This window comes from Chinchilla lanigera, unplaced genomic scaffold (genome assembly GCF_000276665.1).
Source record: "Chinchilla lanigera isolate Chin_1 unplaced genomic scaffold, ChiLan1.0 scaffold00027, whole genome shotgun sequence".
NCBI classification, from domain to species: Eukaryota; Metazoa; Chordata; class Mammalia; order Rodentia; family Chinchillidae; genus Chinchilla; species Chinchilla lanigera.
The window spans coordinates 16996389-17015231 of record NW_004955428.1 but is presented as its reverse complement, the minus strand read 5'-3'; the positions used below and the strand labels follow the sequence as shown (position 1 = coordinate 17015231).

At 34.5% G+C, this 18843-nt stretch overlaps 1 long non-coding RNA gene across 1 annotated transcript in view; it reads left to right on the top strand.

Annotated features, from left to right (window-relative positions):
• Positions 1-13196, top strand: part of LOC106148743 — a 42534-nt gene extending 29338 nt beyond the window's left edge. Inside the window, exons 2-4 of the long non-coding RNA XR_001234416.1 lie at positions 9521-9564; positions 12584-12645; positions 13028-13196. This is a non-coding gene — a long non-coding RNA (uncharacterized LOC106148743). The remainder of the gene's footprint in view (positions 1-9520; positions 9565-12583; positions 12646-13027) is intronic.
• The last annotated feature ends 5647 nt before the right edge of the window (positions 13197-18843 follow it).

The window sequence follows — 18843 nt, the reverse complement described above, 5'->3', positions numbered from 1 at the left end:
TTTTACAGATCAAAGCCATATCTTTCACACTTTTTGCACCTAAAATGAGATTCAGGAGATCGTTTTGGGAGTTAAAAGGTATAGGGAGTGACTGAAATTGGAAATCAATCACATATGTGGGCCTAAGACAAAGCCTGCCAGAGAGCATAGAGAGCTCCTTGAGAGGTGTAAGCAAATTGTTCCCACTTGCAAACACGTTGCTAGGCAGAGAGGTTGAAATTGACATCAACCTTGCCAGTGTATAAATAAATGCTCTGCAGTCCTTGGGCAGTTCCTTTCCTCCCATCAGGAGACAGAAGTCTCCACCTGACCTCAGCTTTTGTCTCTTTATTTCTTCATCTTCTCACCATTTTTCCCCAGGAACACCAAGAGCTGTGCTGGTTTATGGCAAAAATATTACAAGTAATTGTTCTTGCCTAGAATGAGTTTTATCCTCTTTATGAAGCATGCCTAGCCCTCAGTCAGGAGAAAGGTTGCAAATGAAAACATGATAGTTTCTTAAAATGTTATTCCACAATAAGGTAATTTTAAACTCCTGATTGAAATAATAGCTAATGACAAATTATTCATTGCGTGGTTATGACTTTATTACTACTGAAGTACAAGTTACTATGTACAAAGATGGAATCCATGTAAGCAATTCACCAGCAAATTGAATATCACACTAAATATGAATTTAGTATTATTACAGACAATTAGTTAGGTAGAAGTATTATAGGGAGTTAGACAGGGCAAGGTCCTTGAGGGAGTCAATGCAGAAGATGAGAACAAATTACAACTGTAGCTGGAGGTGCATCTGTCTAAGGGCAGGCCTCAAGTAGGCATGAGTAGGTCTACATCCCTCTCCAAGGGATAAGCAACAACTTTAGATTATACTATAATTGGTATCACCTTGTCTAATAAAGTCTGGATAGACATCAGTCACCAGGGTGGGTGACCAGAATCTCCAGACCCATGCTTTCCTAGAATTTTTTCCATGTACCCTTGCTATGTGATCTGCTTCCCTATTGGATCAACATTAGATAAATGGCTATACTTGTAATCTTATTGGTTGATCATATTTTTGACCCACGCTATACCCACCTCATGATTTTATACCCACCTATAAAACATAAAGAAGTGGGCTCTGTGGCAACCCACTTGGGGTCCCTTCCTGTCTCTCAGATCTATCATTCAATAAATTTTCCTACTTTTAACCCCTATTATTCCTTAGAATTCATTCTTCGATTTTGGGAAACATGAACTTGACATATATGACATCTATGGTTCCTATCTAACAGGTTGGGAGTTGCATTTTTTCCCTATATCAGTATGGTACAAATAATTTTTATTTGCCATATTTATAATACTATGTGGCTTTAGGACACCTGTCACTGAGAAAGATTATGATAAATATCATAATGTAACAGAAGTTAGAAAAGGTCATGATCATGTTTTTTTGGAACTATAATTCTACAGTAGGACACTAAGAATGTATACAATGGGCCAAATCTGAAATGCTATCTGTTTTTTAAAATGAATTCCTATTGGAAATTAGCAAATATATAATTTATATATTTTCCATATAAGTTTTCATGTTGTACCATTGGAGTTGAGTAGTTGAGACAGAAATTTATTCCCTGCGAAGCCAAAAATACTCTCTAGCTATGTCTAGAGGATAGATTGGCATGAAGGAGATAATATTTACATGTAAATGAATAAAAAAGCTATTATTATAGAAAGATACAGTAAGAATAGGAATATCAAGCAATCAAATAAGATATAATCATCAGAACTTCATGGCCAGGATTGGGGTATAGTTCAGTGCTAGATTACTTGCCTAGCATATATGAAGTCCTGAATTCAGTCCACAGTACCACAACAAGAACAACAAAAACACTCAATGACCAATTGGAGAGACAATAAAGGACAAAGTCAAGCAAGAAACCAAGGTTAATAGGATGTTCTCACTCAGAGTGACAGGGTGGGACTTGCTTCCATTAATTGGAATAGGAACCAAACGCAAAGCAGAAAGTGAGTGTGCGTGTGTGTATTGTATTAGGGGTTGGCTGATGCACATATGCAAGAGTGCAATGCAAAAGATGCAGATTCATGAGAGCAATTTGAATTTTGAATACTTATGCAGTAATAAGTCTTAGAAAAAAGGATATTAAAAGTCTACATTTCATGGAAACAAGAACTAGAACACAAAAACATGAATAGGTGAATCTATCCAGACAGAATGAGTAGAATGGAGAGAAATGAAGGTCAAAGATAGAAGACTGGGAGACAATTCATCTTAAAATTGGGCAAGAAAAGAAGCAATAAAGAAGCTCAAGGGAGTAACAAACTCTTTCTGAGGACTAGTTAGTGATCCTTTCTGCCTATAGCAATCCAAAGCATTGCACACTTCAATCTTATGTCAGTGTATAAATTCAGCAAATGTTTGTTTATGTCATTGTTACTCCATGAACGTGAAGATTAAAACCACTTTTCTCAAAAATGTTTCTCAGCCTTGAATATCCATTTTCACTTACTTCCCTACAGTTATATCATACAGCCTTAACACCAAGAGGAAAGAAAATCTAGTTTATACAATGCCTCATAAAATATGGAGTACAACTGATAAGAAATGCATGAATAAAATACTATCTTGAGTGGTATTTTTATCTCCAAGGTTATTTCTAGCTTATATTAAAATATTCAGATCATTCTGTTTTAAAAAGTGGCTTTGAGAAAAGTGTGTTGGTTCAGGTCACATACCAGGGGTATGGGACCGAGCCAGGTGGCATAGTCTGGAGTCAGCGCACTGCCACAATGGAAGTATTTCTTCCTGAGAAAGGCAGAATTATTCATATTCCATCTTTTCTGTACCATGTTAATCTTGTCTTGTTTTATTTTAAAAGCCATGGTCACCTTTGATGCATGTGTTTTATCTTCTTTGGTTGTAGAATTATCATTTAATACCCAGGTGATCATCAAAAATCCCACCTATATGCTTGGTATAGATGAGCTCATCATTATATAAAGTTATTGAATCACTTTTCTGCTGAGTATCTTATTTCATGGATATTCTTCTCCTTCTTAAAAAGATATTTGAAAAAAAAATGAAAAAGATAAAGAGTAATTCAAGCATTCCTGATCACAAGGACTCCATCTTCCAAAAAAGGATATGGAAAAAGAAGAGCAAATTATTTAGAGCAAGTAGAAGACAGCCGTAAATGTAAAAGCAGACATCAATTAAATAGGAAAAGAGGACAGAAAAAAGCCAGACAAATCAAGAAACTGGAAACTATTTTGAACATTTATAAAAACCTAGCTAGACTGTTCACCAAGGGTGGAGGAGAGACAGAGAGAGAGACGAGAGAGATAGAGAGAAAATGAGTGTGCTTTGAGAGAGGTGCTATTAGGAACGAAAAGTGAGATAGCATGGTACAATTATTTCAGACTTACAAGGACAAAAAGAATATTATGAACAGCTTAGATATAAGGCAAAATTTTTTGAGTTTCCACAAAGACACAGAATGCCACAGCAACTGATAAGGTAGGTGGTGTGCTGCATCAGGTTTAAGACCTGGGGAGGGGTTGCAAGTCTTATCTTTGCCACAATCACAGATATGGCTTCATCAGTTATGGTGGAGGATTGACACCACAGAAGGTGGAAAGCATTACCGATTGCAATTCTTTTTTTTTTTTTTTTGCCCATAGAGATAGTTCACCAGCACACCACTGTCAAGAAGCACTCTTTTTTAGTACTGGATAGGACATCTGAGGCAACACAGGGGGTTTGGAAAGATAGCATGCACTTAGCACTCGGTGAAGCTAAGAGGGCTGATGATCCCTATTAAAGTGGGAATTGATTAAATCACTGAAATGGAGCTAAGATTTTAGTTATAATGAGATTTAAAATGATTTAAATATATTAAAGGAAAAATAATTTGGAGTGAAGAAAATGTTGCATAAATAGTGGTGATGTTGTACAACATTGTAAATATAGTTAATGTCACCAAATAACACACTTAAAATTGGTAAAGTACATTTCATTTTATATATATATACATATATATATATGTATATATATATATTTAATATAGTAAGACATTTAAAAGCAAGAGGAAGGAATGTAATTGAATTACTTCTGGTTAGGTTGTAGATGATACATACATTCGACCTATAGCTTGGGTTGATGAATATAATAAAATTCTACAAGAAAAAGTAAGCTGATACTATTATTACATTTCTGTCTGGCAAGTTGTTTCTGAGTTCTTTATTTAGTTTGAATTTGGCAACATGGAGTTGGGTAGAAACACTGATCATTTGGGTGTTAAAGAATACAAGGAAACATAAGGATGCCGAGCCTCCTTTTCTGTGTCAGATTTCCTTCCTGGAGTTTGGCTCTGTTCATAACTGCTTTTCCCTGAGTTCTGCAACTGATACTTCCCACTTCCTAATAGAGTTGTCCATCCATCCATGGATATAAGAATTCTTAAATCCCTTTACTGGAAATAGAGTCATATAAGGACACTGAATCTTTTTCTTCATGTGTGAATGAAAGGGTTAGGCTCTGTAGATTATGATTACTCTTTCTTGCCTTTTAGCAATGTAAGACAACCATAATTATGCTCCTGGACTCTGAGGGGCAGGATTTTGGGAAAGGGGCAGGATTTATGGCTGGCTTCTGTTGCATAATGTTTGAGCCTCAGCTAGAAAGACTCAGAGGCCTGATGCTTTGCTGACCAGAGGCTGGAATCATACAAGGGCTCATCCACCTAGACCCTGGGCATAGAGAACTCAGATGCCAAGACTGTTGGCCAGAGTGCCTATACTTGGCCTATCTATGTACCTGGGCTTCTGATAGAATGGTAGGTAGCCTCAGGATACATGGTAGCTTAGGACCATAGTACAAATATTGAAGCCCACAACGTAGCATCTGCATAGCCCTTTCTGACCTAGACTTGGAGGTTCTGTAGCCTGTGTTTGTTCTAAGTGCATCATACACCATGAAGGGGGTGTTTCATAGACTCCTATGTTTTTGATTGGAGTCAGCATAGATTATAATCAAGAATGTGAAATAGGAGATTTTTTTTGCTGCCATTTAGGGACAATTTACTCTGCTACACTATGATTTCTAGCTATCTTCCTATTCAGCTATTCAGTTTCCATAATTTAATATGACTAGGAGTACTCAGAATAGAATTCTAGCATTCACCATCCTCCCTCTCTTATCTTTATCCTGTGGTGGTCTCCATCATGTCATCCATAAGCTTAGCATCAAATGGAATGCCAATATTTACAACTACATAGTTTTGTTTTTTGTGTTTTTTTTTTTATATCTTTTCAGGGCTGTAGAGGAAATGTACTGTTATGACTATAAAGATTTCTGGCTGGATATCTCAGTGCTTGGGAAAGCAAAGCAGACTACAGAAAGAGCATTACTAATCAAATCAATAAGCAGGGTTTAGTTTGACAGAGACTTCAATAATAAAGAAATATTTTCTATTTATTGCAAAATTAAAAACTTAAATTACATTTTAATGAAAATAGGAGTCATAATAAGCCACTCTCTAAAAAAAATCACATAATACATTTATGATTATATTTCAAGATGTCCAAATTCTAGTAAGTAAAGTGAAAAGAAAGAATGGAGTCTCAGAAGGGAGAAGAAAAAGGAAAGCTCATTAGATTGGATGAATCAGAGAAGAAATAACTGAGTATCTGACATTTATGCAATATCTGATGACAGTTAGTTATAACTAGCAAAAAATATTTGCAAGGAAACATTTTCTAGGTAGAAGGAAAAAATTGTTAGAGTCCTTCAAGCATTCTAAATGGAACAAAGAAATGCTTATATTTATATTATGAAAAGATTTCTGCCTACTCCTATAGATTAAACAGGGCAAAATAGAATTGGTCCTTGCTAAATTTTTTGTCATTATGAAGCAAAACAAAAAAAACTCTGGAAATAATTTGCCAGGAAGAAACACGAAATTTTCTAAATTTCTAAATTATTCCACAGAAATTACTTGACCTATAATGTCACCCAATGTATTCAAAGGATGGTTTGAATCTCCACACATGTTCCTGCCTTTGCTCATAACTCTTGTAACTCTGGAGAAAGCCCTCTCTGCTAATTGCTAAAATTAGCCATCCTTCAAGTTCCAGAGTAAATGCTTCCTCTGATTTCTTGATGATAGCCATTCTTTCTGGGGTGAGATGGTACAATAGATATTGTGAAAGGGACAAGAAAATGCTCAAAAAGGAAGGAGCAACGTGATAAAGAACAGGGGAGGAAAAAGAAGGAAGAGGGAAAAATATGTGTGTATATATATATACACACACTCACACACACACAGGATAGCTAGGATAATTGTACTACTAATATCTGTTGGTTTAATGAAAGGAACTGTTAATGAGTAGTTGTTTGATCAAGCTTGAATTCCTACATCTGGTTATATGTTTTTGTTTTTTTTTTTTTTTTTTGGTTTTACTCCAGTACCAGGAACCGAACTCACGACCTTGCGCTTGCCAGGCAGGCGCTTTGCAGCTGAGCTAAATCCCCAGCCCTATTGCTGATGTCTATAGTTTATTGAGAGCAACAGTCAATGCTCAAAATTTTCTTTTTTTCTTGACCAATTTTACACGCTTGAATTTGGTAATCAGAATGACTGAGCTGAAAACAACATGAAGGATAAGAATCATTGTTGAACTCCTACCATTTTGTACGGTGAAGCTCTGCATCATTCCTGATGTTTTTTAAAGTTATTTTAATTTTTTTTTACTTGTACTGTCTTTAATTGTTTGATCAATCTTACATTCTTATGTCTAATGGGCCAAGCAACTTCGTTGAAGATAACAGTATATAATATAGCAACCACCGTAAATTTCTATCATTTTGTCTTGAGGTCATGTATCATTTTTGTACTTTTTGTGTTGTTTTGATTTTGTCTTCTTTGTTGTTTTGTCAGCTTGTTGATTTTTAAAATACCAAAGGGAAAATGATAGCATTTTTATTTGTTTAGTAATAAGAAAACTTGTAACAGATTTATTCACATCTCTTTTAAAATTTCTTTCTTCTCCATCATTTCTTTTCCATAACTATTATTCCATAAGTAAAATTGTAACAATCATGTATCTGTCTCATCCTTTCTTATTATAACATTCACCTTTGGGATTTTATATTGACTAAAAACACAAAAATGCTCCCTATGGAGTGAAAGAAAACAAATGTTTAGTAGAATGAGTACTAAAAAGGTAATGTAATAAATCTTATGATTCTGGTCCCCTCAGTCCCAATTATGCAATTGTGAAACATTTTCTTTATAATGAAGAATGTGACATAATATTTGTTTTCTTTTGTGGGTAATCATGGTGATGAGTTAATTAATCTTTTTTTATTTCAAAGAATAAAAATAATAAAAATGATACAGAATTTCAAAATAAGATGATAGGAAATTATTAATCATTACATATTATTATCTTCAAAGTAGTTGCTCAGATTACCAGATATAGGCATGCAAAATTGATCAAATAATATAAGCACTAACTGTTGCTTTCAATGAACTAATAGAAATTAGTAGTACAATTATCTTAGCTATCTTGTGTGTATATATATATTTCCCTTCCTTTTCTCCTTCCCCCTATCCCAGTTCTTTTATTTTTGAGCAGTTTTTTTCCCTCTCACAATATCTATTGTACCTTTCAGATCTTATTTACTCTTTCAGTTTCTTACACTAGGGAGACAAAATATTTACACATGTGAGTCTGATTTATTTCACTTATGAGTATGGTCTCTTGTTGCATCTGTTTACCTATAAAAGCCTGGAGTTTATATTTTTTATAGCTGAGTAATACTCCACCATATAAAAATATCACATCTTTTTTATCCATTCCTCAGTTCATGGGCATTAGAGTTGTTTCCAATATTTAGCTACGGCAAATTGTGCCTCTATAAACACATATATCGCTGTAGTATAATGTTTTCAATTCTTCTGGAAAAATACCCAGAAAAGGAGTAATTGGGTCAAATGGGATCTCTAATTCTAGTTTTTTGAGGAACCTCCACACTGATTTCCATAGTGGTTGCACCAGTCTATACTACCAACAACAGTGGAGAAGTGTCCTTTTTTCCCCCACAGCCCCTTCAGCATTTGTTATGGGTTGATTTCTTGATTATAGTCATTTTTTCTCAGGTGAGTTGGAATCTAAGTGTAGTTTTAAGTTGCATTTCTCAAATGGCCAATGATGTTGAGTATTTTTTCATATGTTTATTTGCCACTTATATTTCTTCATCTAAGAAGTATGCATTCCTCTCAGATGCCCATTTTTGGATTGGGTCTTTGAATTTTGGGCACCTGATTTTTTTTTTTGTAATTCTTCATATGTTCTAGATAGAAGCCCTTTGTCTGTGGGACAGTTGGCTAAAACTTTTTCCCAATGCATGGGTTTTTCTTTTCTTTTCTTTTCACTTTTTCTTTTCACTATGTTGGTGATTTCTTTTGATGTTCAAAGACTTTTTAATACTATGAGATCCTAGTTGTTGATTCTTTAAAGTATTTACCTTGCAGTTTGGTTTTTATTCATGAAATCTCTGCCTACTCCTGTGTCTTCAAGATTTCTACCTACTTTCTCTTCCAGTAGATTTAGTGTTTATGTTTTCATATTTAGATCTCTGATCCATTTTGATTTTGGTTTAGTGCATGGTGAAAGACATGGGTCTAGTTTTAGTCTTCAACATGTGAAAAGCCAGTTTTACTAGCACTATTTATTAAAGAGGGTATCTTTCTTCCAGTGAATGTGTTTGGCCCCTTTGTCAAAGATAAGGTGGCTGCATGTGTTTGTAGTTGTGTTTGCATGTTTGAATATATTTCACTGATCCTCAGGTCTGATTTTGTTTGTTTTAGTTTATTTTACCAGTACTATGCTGATTTTATCACAGTAGCTTTGTAGTATAAGTTCAAGGTAGGGATTGTGATGCCTCCTGCTTTGCCTTTGTTGCCCAAGTTTGCCTTTGCTAGTCAAGGTCCCTCTGGTTTCAGATGAACTTTAGGAATGTTTTCTCCAGATCTGTGAGATATACTAATATTATTTTGACCGAGTTTGCGTTAAATCTGTATGACAGTTTTGGGAGTATGGCCATTTTCACAATGTTGGTTCTCCCTATCCATGAGAAAGTAATATTTTTCCATTTTCTGAAATCCTCTTCGATCTCTTTTTTTCAGAGTACTGTAATTTTCAGTCTATAGCTCTTTCTTCCTTTGTCAGATTGATTCTTAAGTATTTCATTTATTTGGATGCTATTGCGAAAGGTACGGTTTCCCTAATTTCTCTCTCAGTGAGTTTGTTTGTGTACAAGAATGCTATTGATTTTTGAATGTTTCCTTTGTATCCAGTGATACTACTGAATTTGCTTATTAAATATAGAAGTCTTTTGGTGTAGTTTTTGTAGTCTTCTATGTACAGTATCATGTCATCTGTGAATAATGACAATTTCACTTCTTCCTTTCAATTAATTAATCTTGTTTATTTCCTTCTCTTTTCCCAGATTGCTTACAAGTATAAGACAATGACAGAATCAACATCACAGCAGTGAGTAGCAATGTCTCAAGATGCGATCAGGGAACTGACTGACATATTTTGTTTAAAATTATGGTTATTACTTAGTTTTATTTTTGTGTAGGTTGATTGTGGGGATTAGCATATTTGCAGAAAGGATTAAGTATTTTATCTGCTTGCATCAGAAATGTGTAAAGAGAACTCCTGGATGATATAGGGTAATGGATAATTACTTTGGCACCTGACCGGAGTGTAGTCTAACCATTAGTATTTTATTGCTCAGTAACACAAGGCCATTCAGCTTTTAGTCCAAGGCAGATACCTGAAAAACAGCTACTCTGGCACATTTCTAACATGGTGAACAAATTGATGCAAGACTTAGGTCAGGGAACTCTGCCGATTTTAGATCTCTCTGCTGATTTACCTGGAAATTCCATTATAACAAAAGTAAAGTAATGAGCTTAACAGATCACTGTCCGTAAATGCTTTTGCACACTGTCACTTTCTACCACACCAGAAGGGCTTGCACTTCCTCACTTAGGCATGTGTTCCGTCATGTGATCCAAGTATCAGAGCTCTGGCCTCTTCTTTTGGATCGAAAACTTGCCTTGATTAACTTTCCCTGGCATATTTAGCCAGAGCACTTTTAATCTGAATCAGTATTTGCCAGATCTCTTCAAATATGTATTTAGCTACAAGAGTAGTAAATAGTGCAAATGCAAAAACGGTAACTTCTTTCCTTTATTTGCAGACAGATGCAGGAGTAGTAAATAGTGCAAATGCAAAAACGGTAACTTCTTTCCTTTATTTGCAGACAGATGCAGCTCTAATCAGAGAAGTTTTTCAGATGCAGTTAAGATTTAAAGGCTGAAGCTGGGGTTGGAGTGAGTAAGAAATGCAGCAAATGGAGGAGCTTTTCTTCTTTTAATATCTTGTACTATTTCTGGAGGGATAATCCAGTGTATTCATGCAGGCATTCTAAGAGACATCTGTAAACCAAGATAGCTTGACACATAGGGTTAATGCGAAATAGATAATTGAAACAAACCATAGAAAAGGCTGACCTAGAAAACTAAGATGACTCAAGATTTGTAGAAGAAAATAACACAGTGTGTATGTCAGCAGCAATAGAAAACTAGCAAATGAAAGAAGATAATTAAGATTAGATTAATAGAAGAAATTTAAAATAGACACTTACAGACCTTGTAAGGTAGGGAAGAACAGTGTGGAAAGGAAAGAAGGAATGACATAGAAAGTTATGACTTTAAGAAGATGGGTTCAAATTACCTCATTAAGGATTAGTTTTTTGGTATCTTGTAATGGGAATAATAACCTGAATGTAGTCATCTTGTTATTATTCAAAAAATGTAACATATGACCACTGGATATCTTTTATAGCAAGCTCATCTCAAAATGGCATTCTGGATTTTTACAATTTGCAGATCATTGTAAAATAAGCATTAAGAGTAGACAACAGGAGACAAAATCTTGGACTGAATCCCTACTTTGCCTCTTGACCTCTCAAGAGGCTTAACTTTCTATGCTGCAGTTTTCTCCTCTGCAAAATGGGATACAATAATATTACCGGACTTAGGTTACTGCGTGCTTTAAAAGAGTTAATCCGTGTGAAGCTCTTGAAGAATGCTTATAATAAGCATTATCTAAGTCTTAGAATTATTGTTTGGATATTCTTAGTGTTCCCTTCTTCAGAATAAAATAAATTATTTTTCTTTATAAAGAATCTCAGCTAATTTATAAATTTTAAGGCATATCCTTTTTATGTTATATCTTGAACTGAAAGACTAGTGGTTTTAAAAAATGAATTACGGGTATAGTGGGAAGATCATTTTGAGGAGCTTTGTTGTATATAACTAGAAACAAAAGCAGATTGTTTGGGGCTCTCAACGTGGAAAAACTTCAAGTTATATTTGCTGAAATCAATTTTCTTTAAATCTCTTTGCACAAGAATAATGAAGGAAAAAGCTTGGATTAAGTTTGATTAGAAATTGAAATAGATCTGCCAAAAATCTACAATTGGTGTTGGTTTATTGCATTCTTCGTGTAACCTAACGTGCCTCCAGGAGTGATACCGGATGATTAGAATTGCTGGCTTAGGCAAGCAGCTGGTGTGGGTTTAACAGTTTAAAACTGCACTGAGAGCAAAAACCAGTGTTGCATATGTTTCAGTTTAATCACATATGAGTTAGCTTAATCTCCTGATAGGAGATGAATTTATCTGGAATGAGTTAATCAGAAGTCACAATGCATTCATGTATGCAACAGTGATTGGCCGTAACCTTAACTGACAAAGAGAAGTACATTATTGAGAAAGTATGTTTTATGCATCTTTTTTTTTTTTGCTTCCAGAAGGCTACATGTGACTAGGACAAGGAAGTTTCTCCATTTTTCCACAACAATAGTAAAAATATCATGACTTGACACTACTATCTTTTCTAGTATTTTTTCTACCCAGCCAACACTTCAAGATAACATTTGTGATTGTTTCAGTGGATACTGTGACAGGCTCGTGTAAAATACATAGAAATGTGATTTCAGGTAATTCTTATGAAACTCTGAATTAGTAACAAGTAAGAGCTATGTAACAAAATTAAGGATAATGACAATTAAATTTTTAATCCACAGTCCTATACATAGTAAGAGAGTTGGGATTTCAATCTACTCTTGTGTAACTCCAAAGCACGTTCTCTTTCTGTTTTATTTGCCTTTCTGTATTGTTCTCATAATTTTGTGTTTCACAGGTTTTTGAGGTTTCAATGCAATTGAACTCTTTCAATTGGACTCTTTCAGTGGCTTGAATCAGGGTATTTCTAAAAGTTAACTCCTCAGAATAAATGGAATATAGTTCTAAATTTACATTTGTATAGTTCTATAGCTGAAAGTATTTTACTCCTTAAGAACTCAGTATATTGTCTTTATTTCTTATTTGTATACATCCTGGTGTGAACTCTTCTGGATTGGCATCAGCCTAGGGGCTTAGTTCTTGGGAAGCCACCTCTTGGTGTCACAATAACTTAATTTCTTTTGGCTTTAGGTTAAATCCATGTTTTCAAATAGAGGGATTACTGAAGAGAAATGTGTGTAAAGTGACTAAAGGTATGTTAGACTGCATTATCTTATTTACTTCTATAAATTTGGAAATGTGCTTCTATAGTAAATAATTTGATTCTAACTCATAATATATATGATGCTTGAGGATCCTAGAATCCTTGTGATTTATATAATTTGAAGTTGATATGCATTTATTTTTAATCACTACCTCTCTGTTGAATATTCAATTAATACGATTCTCCTTGCTCATTCTTTTCTGTAGTCTGAATGTTTCCACCACACAACTAATATGTTAATAATCAGTTCTCAAAATAATAGTACTAAGAGGTGGGGATTTTAGGAGGTAATTAGGTTATAGGAGCAGTGCTTATGAATGGGATTATAGCCCTTATAAAAGAAGCTTGAGGGTACTTATTTGCTCCCTCAGGAACTGCAAAAATGACCATGTAGGAAGCAAGCAGTAAGCCCTCATCAAACACTAATGGCAACAAGACCTTGGAGTTCCTATCTTCTAAAATTGTGAGCAACAAACTTTCGTGCTTGTAAATTACTCAGATTAGGGTATTTTGTTATAGCAGGCCAAACAGACTAAGACAACATTTGAAATATTTTAATGTCAACATTTTTAAATGTTTAATATTTTTATTTTATTGAAGTTTTATTTGATTTCATGAAATTGAATTTGGAAATAACTTAGAAAGATAGCATTTAGCTAACTTCCTAAAATTCCCATGCAGTTTTTCAAAGAGCAATTGTAGATAGCACATGATTTTCTTAACACTAAAATTGAACAGAAAGACACACATTATTGTCATATAAATGAAATGTTTTCTCCAAAGTGCTGTTCCTCTATAGTAGAACAGTTTTATGATTTGAGTTTTTTTGACCTGCCTATAGATTTTTAATATGGTATTTCTAAATACCATCTACTACCAAACATTGCCACATGGATTCAGCTGATAGGCTCTTTTCAGTGAAAGGACTATCTTATTTCTACCAGTCTAAGAATAGCATTATATATGAATTAAACACTCTTAATCTCTGCTCAGCTCACCCCTAAAATCTGCCTCTTTCCCATAGCATTTGAACATTCACTCAGCATAATCTTAAACTATATTGAATTTGGAAATAAAAAAATAAACACTCTCACGAAAAGTTCTTTGAAGCACACAGCCCTCGGCAGAGATATGTGGCAACTTGAAACCAAATGCTAGTGCTTCATCTCCAAATGTGGTACAAGTGAAGTTACCTGCTTAGTCAGCAAACCTGTTAAAAATGTATATTTTTATTTTAAAAATGTATTTATTAAGAAAGAAACAGCATTCATTTAAATACAATTTTACAAATAATGAAGTGTTTTAGATTTGAAGTATTTTGAATAATGAAGTATTTTAGAGAAAAGTATAGTTTAATAGCTTAATTTTGGGCCAAAACTGAAGTAGAGTTCCATGTCATTTATTATATGAAAGAATCTTAATAGAGCTCTGAAATGTTTTTAAAATGATGTCATGGCTACATTGTAAAATGCATGACAATTTAAACAACAATAAACACTTATGTCATGTTTGAACAGTACACTTCCAGGTACTGTTCTAGAAATGTATATTTACCTCTCATAGCACCTGAAATGGTAGGATAATATTCCCAATTGATAAATGAGGAAACAGGTCCAGAGAATTACACAACCTAATGTAGGCAGCCAGTGGTGAAAATGCAATTTAAGCCTAAGCAGTCTGGCTTTGGACTCTATGCTTTTAACCTAGAGACCCTGTCTTTTGTCTGTCTATACTATATGCCATCTACCAGGTGTGAAATGCTTATTAGTACTTCCTTATACATGCTTTTCTGAGTGTGTTGTGTCTGGCCTCAATATTTTGATACTATGTTTTCCCCATTACAGGTTGATTATCTCTAATTTGAAAATCTAATATCAGAAGTGCTTCAAAAATCTAAAACTTCTTGAGCACCAACATGATATCACTGTGGAAGACTCCACACCCGACCTCATATGATAGGTGGCACGTCAGCCCAGGTGCTCCATAAAGGCTACATGAAATAACCTTCAGGCTATGTATATAAGGTATATATGAAACATCAATAAATTTTCCTATATAGACTTGGGTCTTGTTCCTAGTTTCATTATTTGTCTGCAATATTCCAAAACCCAACCAACAAACAAACAAAAAAACAAATCCAAAATGCTTCTGGTCCCAAGCGTTTTTTTTTTTTTTTTCCTCCGGTACCGGGAACCAAACTCACGACCTTGCGCTTGCCAGGCAGGCGCTTTTGCTGCTGAGCTAAATCCCCAGCCCCTCCAAGCATTTTTTTTAAAAGAAAAAATAAAAATAAAACAGAGTTTCAAAACTGGCTAATAGGAGAGTAACAATACTAATACACTGCGGATTATTATCCCAAGCATTTTGGATAAGGGATACTCAATTTTTATGCTATTGCTGTTTTAAACATATTTCCTTTAAGCATTTTTATATCAAATATTAAGTAAACTCATTCTATAAGTTTAAATTATTAATTGTTAATAAGTAGTAAATAACAGAACAGTCCCTAATGTGGGGATAAAATAGGGGAATGTAGAAATGGATTTTGAATATTCTACTCTCATTGCTAAGACTTTCTTCACTGTGAGTTAGATGTATTTGGGCATCTTTTCCTAATGCTGATAGGGTCAGATTTCAGAGCTGCCTTTGTTTTGATTTCATGATAGTTGCTTGCCATCTTCTGGCTTTCTGCGTAGGAAGATATCAGATCATCCTGGTCTGCTTGCATACTCACACCAAGATATTCTGGTTCATGTTGCAGATATCATTATAAGTTAATTTTAAATATTACCTGGTTATGGTAGGAATTTACAATCAAGTGTATCTAATAACAGGAGCAGTACATGGGTTGTTGTGAAGCCTAAATGAGCTAGTCCACATGGCACAATTGCACTGCATGGCACAGTGAGCTCTTGAATCATGGCTGTCCTCATTGTTATTGTTTAGGGGGAGCTGCTGATCAAGTGACTTTCAATATGCTAGTGCTTGCAACACCCTTTCTTAAAACAATAAAGTAAATAGACCTGATGTTCAAGCCTTTAAAAATATATTCAAAGTAGCACTTAATATTTATAATAGCTTCTGGACCTATGTTCCATGTAGATCAACGAAGACTTGTTAAGACCTGGACATCACCACCCAAGACTTTTGAGTAACAAGGGAAGACTTAACAGACCTATATAATGAAAACACAGAAGGAACAAGAGTATTGTGACAGTGATATGTAGTTTAAGCACTGTGCAGTGTTCAGGAGAGGAAAAGGTCAATTGGGGTTGGAGTTTTCTGAAAGATTTTAGTCATGGAAGAAAAGGATTGTCTAGTAGAGGTGGAAAACTATAAGCATACACAAAATAAGCATGCTATATCTGCGGAGTATTTGTTACATTAAGTAGTAACTCATTATCGATATTGATGCTTCTTTCATTTCTTTTACTGGGCACTAGGCAAAACATTTTCCCATAAATGAGAATATAATTTTCAAACAAATCCCAGATCATTGTTTCTGTCAGAATCAATGTTACTTTCTAAGTAAATGCTAAAACTAATGGCTTTATAATGATATTTTTACAGACCTTACTTATTTAAATAATCTCATGGCTATTAAATTATTACATTGGGTCTGGCAGATGAAAGCATGTTTTGCTTTATAAATTTGTTTATATCAAAAACTGCTTCTTCAAAAGAGAATAATGACCTTAGAGTGGAGTGGTTATGTCATCCCATTCTAAGTTGATCTGTACTTCTCACTTACAAATTGAAAGGGCAGGGTGGTAGACCTAAACCCAGCAAAGTCATAATTCATTGTGAAATATGTAAGATGGCATTCAGTTGCAGAAAATACACAGGAAAAAATACAGAAACAAACTGAGAGCTTACACAGAAGGGTAGAGTTGGTAGGTATGGATGGATGTACACTTTTTCTCTCTCTCTCCTCCTTACCCTCTCCTCTTTTTACTATTGTCTTTCTTCATTGTACCAGATCTAAGTTCCTATTTCCTTCACATTCACCTCCTAGTTTTATTGTGAAGGCTAAGCACCACAAACTGTCCCCAGCTAGATTTGGGACTCCTGTCTCTAGTCCTTACCTATGCTGAAAAGCAGACTTCTGACTGACTCTTTTCCCACCATCTTGCCTTGCATTTTTTTTTTTCTAGAAACAGACTGACCTCTCTTGTGGCTCTTCTACTTCTCTAGGAAAGCTGTCTTCCATCGCTGGTTGCCAGAGTGATTGCCACCTTGGTCTTAGAGAATGAAATGCATCTATTCCCTGGAATTAGTCCCATTTTTGTCACTTCCTACATATTGAAAGCATTTGTAAGTTTTAGCAGGGTTAATAGAAGGCTAAGACACAATGGAAAGAAGGTGCATCAAGAGAGTAACTGAAGCTGCTACCCTGCTCCAGAGAAAAGCCATGCTATCCACCTGTTCAAGTCAGAGCAGTTTCTTATCTCCTATACTTGGGACCATTCAAACTATCTAAAAGGCATGTTACTCTAAGCTTTTCAACAAATTAAGACTTTTCTTTCATAAGATGGATATCTGCCCAAAACTCTTGACCACAGGAATGACCATTTGCTTGTATGGACAGACTTACTAGATGGTGTGGATATTTATCTGGAATAGTTGTGAACATTTCATGCCAGTCAAGGAACTTCTCTACCTTTGTGTTCATTATAAGGCAGTCTAATTATAGCCCAACCTTGGAAAGTTTGCTAAATCTAGGTTAGCTGGTCCTATAAAAATAATGGGTAGCAATGAACTAGGTCCAGGTTAGTCTACCAAAGCTCAGTTCACTTCTTCTTCCCTCTCTACTTAGCAAATAGTAAAGCAATTTTGGTGTTTAGATTCATGTTGGATCACTTGATATGTATATTTAAAATAATTATTAACATTATTCATTTATTTGGGGGTAAAATTATGCACATTTATCTTGCATAATGTCTTTGAAGTCTATAGCCATTGTGAAATGGCTAAATAAGCATTAAATATGCACAAATCAGGAGACCTGACCGTAAATATGAATTTGTTTATTAAGAACCAGCTCTTTGATTCATGAATTCCTCCAGTGTAAGAACCTGAGAGAGTAAATAAAATCCCAAAGGTACAATAGATAATGTGAAAGAGAAAGAAATTGCTCAAGGGGAAGAAACAACTGGGGTGAGGGAAAGGAGAAAAAGAAAGAAGGAAGGGAAAAAATGTGTGTGTGTGTGTGTGTGTGTGTGTGTGTGTGTGTGTGTATAGAAGAGGGATAGCTTCTAGAAGGGTAGCTATAGAAGGATAGCTGGCATAATTGTACTGCTATCTATTGGTTTATTAAAAGGAACAGTTAATGCTTAAATTTTTTGACCAATTTTGCATGCTTATATCTGGTAATCTGAACAACTATTAACTAATTTGAAGACAACAATATGCAATATAGCAACCATTGGTGAATTCCTACCATCTTGTTCAGTGAAGTTCTGTATCATTTCTAATTTTTTAAAATTATTTTTATTCTCTTTAATGATTTGATCAATCTTGCATTCTTACATCTGGTAATCTGAGCAATTTTGTTGAAGATATCAATATTTAATATAACAAACACTGTTCATTCCTATCATTTTGTTTTGAAGCCCTGTATCATTTTTATTGTTTTTGTGTTGCTATATTTTTGTCTATGCTGTTGTTATTTTGTTATTTTTAAAATTCTCTTTAAAATAAAAAAATGAAGTAACTTTAAAATATTGCCAATCTAAAGTACAATAAGAGATCAGCTCAGGACAAGTATTATAGAAATTAGGTATAAATGACAACAATAGAAAACATTGTTGATAAATATACCTGCTGTAATTTCCTAAAGTTGAGCCACAAATTTGGCCCTGAGTTTTCTGTCAGACAAAGAGAAAGTAGAAATTATTGTCCATAGTTGAATTCTTAAAGACATCATGTGTGAACATTCCTGAAGAAAATATTGAGTAGTAGAAAACTAACACAAGAAATCTAGGAATTTATCTCTATTAACATACCTAAATTAAATTTACCATTTTCCATCTACTATTCCATCAACACTTCAGTCCAAGACTCCATCATCTCTTCTTAACTGACTGCCTTCTAATTAGTCTCCCTTTGACTCTTATAGTTCATTATTTGTATAGAAGGTTTTTAATAGTGTACTTTTCAAAACTTCAATTAGATCACATTAGTTCTT